The sequence below is a fragment of the Gossypium hirsutum genome, chromosome D06, assembly GCF_007990345.1.
Source record: "Gossypium hirsutum isolate 1008001.06 chromosome D06, Gossypium_hirsutum_v2.1, whole genome shotgun sequence".
In the NCBI taxonomy this organism is placed as follows: Eukaryota; Viridiplantae; Streptophyta; class Magnoliopsida; order Malvales; family Malvaceae; genus Gossypium; species Gossypium hirsutum.
The window spans coordinates 56609307-56621279 of record NC_053442.1 but is presented as its reverse complement, the minus strand read 5'-3'; the positions used below and the strand labels follow the sequence as shown (position 1 = coordinate 56621279).

Genomic DNA, 11973 nt, shown 5'->3' with positions numbered 1-11973 from the left:
AGTTCATAAAGATGGTCATTTACTAAGTATCAATGTTAACAAATATTGGTATGAGAATAATCCATTTATATTTTCAATTCAAGAAAAGTAAGTTTTTTTATGTGGAGGATACAAAGATAAGGAAAGATTGGAGAGTAGTACAAAAGTTTCACCACGGACACTTATATAATGTTCAAGAGATAGAAGTGCAAAATCATGAAATCTTTAATATTGGTGAAGATCAAGTAGATGAAGATACTGAAATGTTTGAGTGTAATACCAAAGTTCAAATATTAGAAAATGGATCACTACAATAAATACAACAAAGGCAAGCACACCTATCGAACAATAGTATAGCTATGGTGAGTAGAGAATATAGTATCCACGAGGACTAAAAGTATTAGTAATTACTGTTTTTCTATTATTTAGCCGACAATTTGGGGTGACATGTTTTAATCTAAATTTACTAAACTAATTTAACTAAGAACGCAACAGAGAATGAATCAAAGAAATAATCGAATATTAACCAATGAGATAGACAATACCTAGGAAAGAATCTTGTAACAACCCGATTTTAGGCCTAGTCGGAATAGTGGTTTCAGGACCACAAATTCGACAAAGGAAAATATAATTATTACAATTTCACGAAAAAATTTTGTGAAAATTTTGTTCGAAAATTTCGACGTTTGGGCACTCAATTTAGCCAAAAGAACTAAATTGTAAAAAGTGCAAAAGTTAAGTTCTACATGTTAGAAGTGTCCAATTTTTATGAAATTTTAAATTGGAGGTCCTTAAATGGTAATTAGACCATTGGTTAAATTGTGGACAAAATGGACATGAGATAAGTGAAATAAAAAATTTTTAAGTTAGGGGCATTTTGGTAATTTAGTAATTAAAAAGTATTAAAAAGACAAAATAAGCCAAAAATCATCATCTTCAACCTCATGGCCGAAATTAGCAAGGGGGAAGCCATGGTTAGGGTTTTCAAGCTTCCAAGCTCGATTGTAAGTCCGTTCTAACCCCGTTTTTAATGTTCTTTACGTTTTTAGAGTCCTGGTAACTTGATTTAGTTTATTCTAGAAATAATTTAACATAGGGTTTATATTTGGAAAAATACCCATAGGTGAAATGTGTTTATTTTGATGTTTTATGGTAGAATATGAAGCTATAAATTATGTTAAACAACTTTTACCAAGCGATTTTAAATGAAAACGAGTAAAACGACATAATCGGTAAAAATACCTAATGTTCATAAGTAAGTGTTAGAGTGGGAATTTGATGTTGCCATAGAAGGGAAAAATGTTCATCATATCATAAAACATAAGAATAAGCAATGAAGTTTAATTTCCGATCTTTGGGACAAAAGTGTAAATATGCAAAAGTTTAGGGGCAAAAATATAATTTTGCTAAAGTTTGAGTCAAGGACTGTTTTGATAAATGTGAGTGTTAAATAAGTTAAATGTGTCATTATAGATCAAGAAAGACGAGAAGTCAACCTTAATCGGGGAAAAGAGAAGATTGGGGATTAAATTCCAAAATCTTTACATTTTGTATTGAGGTAAGTTGTATGTAATTAATATATTGTTATAATTATTTTTGTTATATTTCGTGACAATATATGCGAAAGGCTTGGATATGAAATAGTTATATTAAAGTTAGAAATTTGAAATTGATAATTGATTTGTTTAAAATCAGCTTGGTTTATGGATATACCAACTGCAAGTAATGGTTGAAGTGATTTAAATCAAATTATTAAATTGGTTATGGAGTTGAGTGGAAAGATTGATATTATAATGTGCTATGGAGAAATTGTAAATTATTGGAAAGTAAGAATCTTTGTGGAACTGTCGGAATGGTAAAGATTTGAATAAGGTATCGATGAACACGTATGTAGTACTGTGTGAAGGCTACTACGTGAATCGATAAATGATGGTCACATGTGTAGTACTAAGTGAAGGCTACAATGTGTACCAAAAAGCTTTGGTCACATGTGTAGTACTATGTGAAGGCTACTACGTGAACCGTAAAACTTGATCACGTGTGTAGTACTATGTGAAGGCTACTACGTTAACCGTAAAACTTGATCACGTGTGTAGTACTATGTGAAGGCTACTACGTGTATCAAATGATAAAAGTAACATGGGTAGTACTGTGTGAAAAACCCCAAATATTTTTTGTTATACCGACATGTTCAATGAGATATGAGTATGTGATTGGAATGTGATAAGTTGCGAAAGAACGACTGAAGTGATGAAGTCTTATATTGTGTTATAAAATAAATGGTTATAGTGCTATGTGAATGAGGGATGTGTGGAATTGAATTGAATATTGACTTGAAAATGGCAAAGTGAATTTTGAATTGAATAGTGATTGAAAGTGAAAAAGTGAAATTATGAAAAAGTAGAATTAGCAACAAAACAGTTTTGGACAGCAATAATAATGTGAATTTTAAAAATCACCAAAAATGGTGAAAATAGAATTAGAGAGTGAATAAGATATTAAATGAAATCTTAGTGAGTCTATTTTTACATAAAAGAAACATAGCAAGCAAAAGAGTTCTATATTTTGAGATATTTAAATTTTAGTGAGACAGGGACGGATTGATTTTGGAATCCAATATTCTGATTTTGTAAAATCATTAAATATTGTAAAAAAATAATTATGAGTTATAATTTATGTTCTTAGAATCTTTAATGAGTCTATTTTCAAGATAAAAAAACTAGAACACCATTTGAATTCTGTACAATTAGATAATTCATTTTTAGTGAAGAGTGGTCAGAACTGTCAGACTGCGTAACAGGGTAAACTTTAAATAATAAACTGTACTATTTGGATAAACAAAAAAATTCTTAAAATTTTATGGTAAGAAGATATGTGAGTCTAGTTTCAGGTAAAATTAACGGTTCTTAATTTAGAGTTTTGTAGCTCCAGATAAAAATAATTTAGTGATACTGACTTGGATAGACAGCTTTGAATATACATAAGGGTGAATAAAGAAACTATAGAAAATGCTATTTCTAAGAATGTTAAGTACACTAAGGATGTGGAATGGAGAGGAGGAGGACGAAAATTATATATATATATATATATATGAATGATTTATGTATAATTGGTTATATGATCGATTATAATCGATAAACGTGAAAATAGAAATGATGCTTACATTTGTATGTTATTGATCATGGTTTAAGCTCATATTAGAAAATAAAGTTTCATAGTATGTATGTATGGTATATTTGGTATATGATTTGGTATGAAGTAATGCCATGAATGGTATATGGATTAAATGCACTAGCTTGCGACTATGGTTGAATGATATGTTATTGTTTTGTGTAATATTCGTAGGAAATGGGTGTGGAAAGGAAATGAAATACTAAGTTCATACTTGAAGAATAAAATAACGAAAAAGAGGATGATGAGTTGATTCGATGTTGTTATTTAAGCTTAAGTGATGTTTGCATTGCAATACTAAGAATTTTATAAATGTGTTAATGAAGAGTAAAATCGATAAACGTTGAGTTAAATGGTGAATACGTATTAGTATTGAACTTAATGATATTGAATTGTACGTGAATTAAATGGAAGTTTCTAGTTATATGTTTTGAATTAAAAGAATTATGGTGGTACTGATATGTATATTGGATTGAGAAATTGATTTGAATTGTGAACATGAGAAATTTTGAATTGAATGAAATAAAAATGAAGCATTGAATTACATAAGTACGTATCGGGTCTCGTAGGCCCTATTTGTTATAATTATAGTATTTTGAAGTTATAATGTAAAGATTTATAAAAGCATGCTAATAATTTGGAAAACCTTAATTTGAATGAAATTTTGTAACTCGGTTTAATACGTATGCAAATGTATGTGTTCTAGTAATGCCTCGTACCCTATTCCGGCATTGAATACGGGTAAGGGGTGTTACAAATCCACCTAGACTTCACCTTTTATTATGAATCTAAATTAAACGATTTATTCACTTGTGTCTTGACCCATAAAAATCCTTAAATTATGTTAATATCTCTTTCGAGAGTAAGAACAACTGACTTTAGGTTGATTAATTGAAATCTCTTTCTAATTAAAAACCCTATCGTCGCATTAACTCGATCTATGGATTCCCTTATTAGATTTGACTCTAATCCGGTAGATTTATGTCGTCTTATTTCTAGGATTGCATGCAACTCCACTCAATTATGCTAAAGCTACTCTTAAACAAGGACTTTTGATCCACTGAATTAAGCACATTAAACATGAATTAATATCCCTGAAATATTAAAACAATGAATAAGCATACATAATTGAAAACAAGAATCAAGTATTTATCGCATAAAAACAAGCATTAAATAAAAGGATTCATCATAGGTTTCATCTTCCCTAGGTATCTAGGGAATTAGCTCATAATTCTGAATGAAAACATCTCAAAGTCAGAATAACCACAAGACATAACCAACTCAATAAAACTTCAAAAAAAATTAAAAGGAGATCTTCGATCTTAATAGAGATCTGCTCCGAGTTGATTTCGATGGTGTTCTTCGAGTGTTTTCTTTGATCTTCTCTGATTGCCCCTTTATGTCTTCTTCTAATTGGTATTTATAGACTTTAGAATGCTCAGAAAGCCTAAAAATTGGGTTTTTCCGCATATTTGGGAAACAGGGTGCGATATCAACATGGACTGGCACATGGGCGTGTGTCTAGCTTGTGTGGCTTACACGGGCATGTGTCCAGCCTGTGTGGAAATGCCCAGGCCGTGTGGCTCTTGAAAACAGCTCTATTTGTCTGATTTTGGCTCATTTTTCGCTCATTTCGCTCCCAAATACTCTCTTAAGTATAGAAACATGAATTTAAAGGATTAGAAGCATCAAATTCACTAATTTGCATAATTAATCATCCAAAAACGCGTTAAGAATGAGATTAAAATATGTTACTTTTATAGCTTATCAATATTGCTCCAAATGTGATTAACAATGAGATCGTAGATAGAGCAAATATGTTAGTTGAATTCGATCAAGAAAATGAAGATGACATTGAAGAGGATGAGATAAAATGTGATGAATATCATACAAATATAGAATCTATTTTGTGATTGCTAAATTTGTTTTTGTTCCTTTTTTTTTTTAGAGATTGTTAAAGATATTTTTCATTATTTAGCTATGATCATTTAAGATTTTTAGATGTTTTCTTTTTCAAATGAATTTTTTTTAATTTATTCATCTTGAATTTTTTTCCTCTTAGTACACACTAGGGTGTTACAATATTGTTTCTTTGTGCTAAAATTATGAACTTATACCAAAAAAAAAGTACACTTTGAATTAGAAAAAATATTGTGAATTGCAACTAATGGAAAATCTTGCCATTTGATTTTGGGGCTAATTAAGAGACTAAGTATGTATTGTCATCTAAGAGCTTAAAGTTATAATCTTAAAAATGAAAATATAAGAACAAAGTGGATAAGTAATAATGCCTTTTGAAGTAACTTTGAGATGTTAATGTGAATTCTGTATCACTTTTAAAGCTTGTTCGCTAAATAAAAAAATAATCGTCACTAATAATAATTTACACCAGCAGTGAGGAAAAATAGTCACCATTTTTTCAATACATCAAAAAATCAATTACCACAAAAAAAATTTAGAGATAATTTTGCACCTGACATATAGTTATGTACACATATGATGTTTTCAAAATTGCCATATCAGCTATATAATCTACAATTAAACATGATGATTATTTATTTTCATAATGTTTGTGTTATAATTTGTGATGCCATTTTAAGAATCACTTAAGAATTTTATTAGTAATTAGTAGTATGTGTAACATAAAAAAAATTCAAATATTTAAGTGACAGTTCTATTTCCATTAATAATAAATATTTACTTACATAAGTGCGTAAGTGCACATATAGTACATTTTCTCTTCATTGTAATGAAAAACCAAAAGTGTCACTAATAATGGCATGAGACTAGTGACACAAGAAAATTTTCAAATAAAATTTAAAATGTCACTAAAAAAGTTCCCACCAAATTTATTTGGCAGCAAGAATATTAATTGATACAATCTCATGGTGTTTCTCAAAATCATCATATAAAATATAAGATAAATAACAAGGAGTAACAAATTATTGCATTCGTCATGATAAACCTATTTTTATGACATAAATACCCTGTTGTTTTTTATGTATTATAAATACAAAAAACCAAATTGTCACAAATAAATCTTATTAATTCGTTACAAAAATAATTTAAACTAGTGACGATGGAAAATCATCACAATTTTCTTGAAATGTCACAAAAACATTTCCCACCAAATTCTTTTATATGTAAATTTTGGCATCAAATATATAGTGACATAAAATTATGGTGTTTTCTGAAATTGTCATATAAGATTTACTATCAATAATTAAATGTGACGCTTAGTTGTTTTTGTCACATTTGTAGTATATTTGTTAGTTGCTTTTGTCACATTTGTAGTATATTTGTGACATTGTAAGCATCACATAGAAAATACATCACTAATTTATAAATTTGTTTTAATGTTTAGAACTATTATTTTAGTTTTTGGATTTTCAGTTTTTGGATGATTGTACTTCTTTGCTTCTGCTGCTGTTACTTCCTTTTGATGATGATACTGCTGCAAAACTGATTTCAGAATTGTTGATGAGCTGATTCTACTTAAGAATTTTATTTACTTTAATGCATTAATTCATTACTTGATTAGCTTACTTAATTATAATTATGATTGGTTAGTTATTGATGCAAAGTCAACTAAGCATTCACGATTAATTTACTTAAAATATTTTCTAAAGTTAAGTTTATTGAGTTAATCAGAATATGCTAAGGGGGAGCTGAGATTACTTGATGACTTAGCTTCCTACATTGTGTATGTTTTGTTCAAAAAATTGTTAAATGGGGAGATTATTGAAAAACATAGAACTAGTAATTAAGTGCCAAGGGAGTGGGCACTCCCTTACCACTAGAGTTGTTTTAGATAGTTTCCAAATTTGAGACATTGACAATTTATTGAGCGATATTTATAGGTTGTGTGGATTATGTGGATGGTAACTAGCCTAATATTGAAGATCATATCGTTTAGGGAAACATATTTTGGAGATTGGATCGGATCAAATCACATTTATCTAATACCTTGAATCGTGGATATTAGATTGATTTAGAACATTGCATTGCCAAGAGTCCTTGTTTACCTTATTTACTATTAATCTATTGGCTTCAACTTGTAATGTGATTGTTTTATAGAGATTGTGATAGATCTTTTTTTATGTTAGCAAGTCTTGAACAAATTTGTATAATTGAGAGACTTGTATAGTTTTATGTACCTAGAATCGAAAGCACTTAATATGTTCAAGTGAGAAACTATATTTTGTGAACATATATTGATGGTAAAACCTTTGTGTTGTGGTTTTACTTATTCAATTCACATGGGTGAATTTAGTGATGAAGGTTCTAGACTTCAAATATACAAGTAAGGAAATTGTCACGAGTATGTAATAGATTTAGGATCATTGTGTAAGAGTTTAAAGATAGTTGATACTTCTCATTGAGCTAGACTCCACAAATGTAGTGAAATTGAACCATGTAAACAAACTTTCTGTCTCTTGTTTGTTTATAATTTCACGCAATACTAAAGGAGTGTCCACTTCCTTGTCACTCCTTCCAAACACCGAACTTATTTCTAAGTAATTGTTTTAAGGTAACAACATTGGTTAAACATAAGTTAATAAACGTTTAAAATCTAATCTTTATTTATGTTTAACTTACACAATTAATAAATATAAGTTTATTAATCTCAAAATAAATAAAAACTTCAACTTTTTTTTTCCAAAAGTAAATGTAAGTTAGTGAAACTTACATTAATAAATATTTTCATGAGTGAAATAAAAAGTCTATCCCCTAAAATTTCTCATTCACATTTTGAGTTTAATAAAATAATAATAATAACTTTCATCAGACAAGTTTTTATAGTCTAGTAAGGTTATCATGATTGCCTAATTTTACACACTAATGGGGTAAGTAGGGTGGATCAATAGTGGCTGTGTCAAATCCTTGAGTATGAGGTAGATGGAAAAAAAAACAACCTGTGGCAAAGTATCAATAGATTGGGTGGAGTTGCCCTTACACATTCTTTTTTTTTTTTTTTGTGGAAAGAGAGTAATGAACCATAACAGATGCACCTAACTATAAAGTGCAAACTACAAGCAAGACAAACAGGTTAACCTAGTAGAAAAACATTAAATATATCCATTGAGATCAGCCAGCAAGCATTAAGTAGGAAGTGGAGTCAGCCTGCAGCAACCCGTAAGCCAAGCACGACAGTAAGCCACTGGTCCATTAGGTATCCCCATTTAAGACCTTCGGATAGGTTTACTGCAAGTAATCTCACCGCTGCCACACCTTCCGCGCGTGCGAGTCCTTAATTGCGCTCACCAATTGCATGCAAACAATGCGTCAGTGCCAAGCCATCATCAACAAAAAAGATGATGATGAGGAGGAGGATGAAGAAGTGCGTTGTTATGAAGGGAATACGTACGTCGAGCTTGAAGGAAAGGTATTTAACCATGGCCAAGGAACTAAGGTTGAGGTTTTACATATTAACAGGTCCCTTATTATGTTACTATTGTTGGTACCGCAAGTACTAACTTTTCAAGCTCTTTCAGGCCTACCGGTTGTGTATTAACTACCTTCTTAAATTGTGCCGTGATCTTCAAGTATCATCATTAATTTAAGTACTTCTATAGTTCGATATTAATTCTTGCAATTCAAAAATATATTGCAGGGTTTAGTACATTAGCAGAGTTTCCACGTGAAAACAGTCATAAAGTGGGGCTGTTTTTTGCTGTAAAAGATGGGGTGTTAGTCTGTTACAGATGCAGACATGCGATCATTGGGGTTAGACACAGGTTTCCCCTTCTTTTTGTCGATATTTGAGTTTATATATATACTTTCAAAAATCAATTAAGAAATATCAATGGCCCTTTCTCTTATATATTTGCACCAGTGAGATGATAGGAGGGGCTCAAAAATAGCTGGGATCGATCAATCACTAGTACTATAGAAACAATCTTTCTTTTTGACCATTATTGGGGTTAGTGTACAAGGGCTTTGTATTGAATCTTTGTTCTTTCTTTAACCGGCACTGCTTTTACTAGGGGAACATGCTTCAAGCATATTCACCATTGTAGAACATGGGTTCTGTCAGTAACAATTGAGAAAGCACTGCCCAAATCTAATCTAATGGGCTACATTGATTAACTTTTAGGGACCATGGGTCAATCTTCACTTATTTTGTGTGCGTTACCCCCATTGTTGATGGGGTTGTAAACAGGTTGGTACTTATTGAATTCCAGGATCTCCTCTGATAACTCATTTAAAAGGTTTTAGGCTTGAAATTTCCCGGTATCACGCCACTCATCATGTCCGATTAGTCAGTTAGGGCAATTGTGGGTATCGCGGAGGTCACTATGTTAAGAGTTAAATTACATTTTTTTTCGTTTACTTAAAAAAATAAGTAAATTGGTCCTTATGCGTTAGATTAAAAAGCAAACGGGTCATTTTTATTAAAAATTTCATCCATTTTTATTGTTAAAAGTAGCATGACTGACAGAGTAACAAGACAATTATACGTGACATGCTAAGTATATCTTATTTTGACATACATGAACTAATTTTTAATAGTAGAAATTGATGAAATTTTTAAAAGAATGATCAATTTACTTTTTGGTATAATGTATAGGGACTCTTAGTACAATAATCTTTATCATACTTTTACCAATAATTATGTTAATTATTTACTATGTTGAACATGGTTTGAACCCTAACGTAGACTATACAACTTTGAAAACATTTGTTGTTAAGATCATTTATGGGGGCAGCTTCACCAAATTTTCCAAAAAATATACTTCAATTAGTAGCTTCATTAATTTTCTATCTAATCAAAACATGGTCCATAGGGCCATGTTAAATATAATACTTCACATCAGTGATATATTTATAATGTAATACGACCAAATCATCATTATGATTGCTTATGAGAATAATTAAAAGTATGGAAAATGAAACCCCAACTACAATACCAACTTTCTTTTTAGGATCATGTACTTGTTGTTTGCCCCATTAATTGCAAATATTAATTGTGTCCTTCCAACATCATTCCTATGTGCTATATGTTTGAGATGGTTACACAGTTTGCTAATAATGCAGAAACAATTTGGTGCAAATTGGGTCTTAAATGCAAAATATGGGTCTCAGAGATATTGTTTGGTACAGTCTCACAATACCTAAAAATTAAGTTCACCAACCAAAGACTTCACTCCCCAACTCTTTTTTGAAATTCAAATGGTGTTGGCACCACACCAATAGCAGCAACAACAACAAGGCCCTTCCACCTCATAAATACAAAATTGAAAGCTCAAGGGTTTGTTTCAGTGAGAGCTTTCCTATTGTCTCTCAACTTTATATTTAATACACCCACACCTTTTTTGTTGTTGGGTTGGTGGCCAATTCAATGCAACCATTTTCCGTTTAACGCTTACCTCTCTCTCTCTCTCTTTTTATTTATTTGGTTTTATGTTTGAGTGAACAACCCTCTTTGTCTCTAAACTCTTTAATATATGAGATTCTCTCATCTCCTCCTCTTCCTACTCCATTAATGTTTCTCCTCTTCTATACCTTGAAAGCTGTTTTTTTTCATGTCTTTAGCTTTCTTTGTTCATTATTTTCTATCATCTGTTGATGTTGAAGGTAAATATGTATTATGTCTATGAATACTCCCTTTCATATGTATGTGATTGTAATTCTCCAATATACAGGGAGGAAGATGGTGTGAGAGCATAGGGAAAGCATACATTTAAAAAAGTAAGAATGTTAACGAGATATTGGTGCGGTTCAATTTAAAAGCATCACTCTAAAGGTTAAGAGTTATGTTATTTGATTGAGCCGTGCCAATATCACGTAATAATTATACACCTTTGCTCTTAGTAAAAGTATGAGAGTTCCAAAGGTAGGTAAGCCCCACTGCTCTTTAAACAGCCTCTTTTTGCCATGTTTAATGATGCTACTGCTCTTTTCTCCCTTTAGATTAGTTTTTGAATGTTGAGGGCTTCATACCATACAAGATTACAGATAAGATTGTCCATATATATATATGTATGTATGTATTGAGTGCAGGATTTTGAAGTTCTTATTGACCATTTTTGAAATGCATGCAAGGTGGGTTGAAGAACCCAGACAAGAACCATCGAAGAGGACAATTTCAAGGAGGATTAAATATTATTATTTTATTGAGTTGCCAACTTGCCATCAAGCTCAGTCAAAGCCAAATTTCATGCAGGGAAATTTCCACCAAAACATGGTTGTGAATGGAGTAGTTTATATATGGACAAAAACAAAGACAATGTCAAAGTTATTGTTTAGTGTGTAGGCTTTTCCATGTTTCTTGTTGTCCAAATGGCAATGGAATCGTCCATTTGGTTGAATTTAGAGAAAGTTTTGATGGGGTAGGTTACATAGATTTAATCAATGAAACTGAACTTTTATTTTTATCAGTTACTTCTACGTAATGTCCACATTTTTGACAAATTGATATGGGTAGTTGACAACATCCGTATCTCCTTTAAGCCTTTTTATAACACATTCCAAACTCCAAATAGGGGTGAGCATTCGATCGAATCGAATCGAAAATTTTCGAGTTAATCGAGTTTTCGAATATCATTTTATCATTCTAACTTTAATTGAAGTTTTCTCGAATCGAGTCGAGTGAGATGAAATTCGAATCGAATCGAATATATTTGTTCGGGTTAAATTTTAAAAAATAATTTTGGGTCCTTGTAACCATTGTCACTCATCGTAATAAAATTTGTCCACCTTAATCAAATTTTTTATTAACTTTCATCACTTCATAATTTATTTATTAATTTTTTATATACTGGTTAGCTTCTTTGCTTGCTTAGTTGTTTCAATTATCTTCAGATTCTTTTTACTATGTAT

General features: G+C 30.9%; 1 long non-coding RNA gene across 1 annotated transcript; it reads left to right on the top strand.

Moving 5' to 3' along the window:
- The first annotated feature begins 9882 nt into the window (after positions 1–9882).
- Positions 9883–11531, top strand: LOC107900417 (uncharacterized). The gene is made up of 2 exons (XR_005914978.1): positions 9883–10728; positions 10797–11531. It is a non-coding gene; the product is annotated as an uncharacterized lncRNA (long non-coding RNA).
- The last annotated feature ends 442 nt before the right edge of the window (positions 11532–11973 follow it).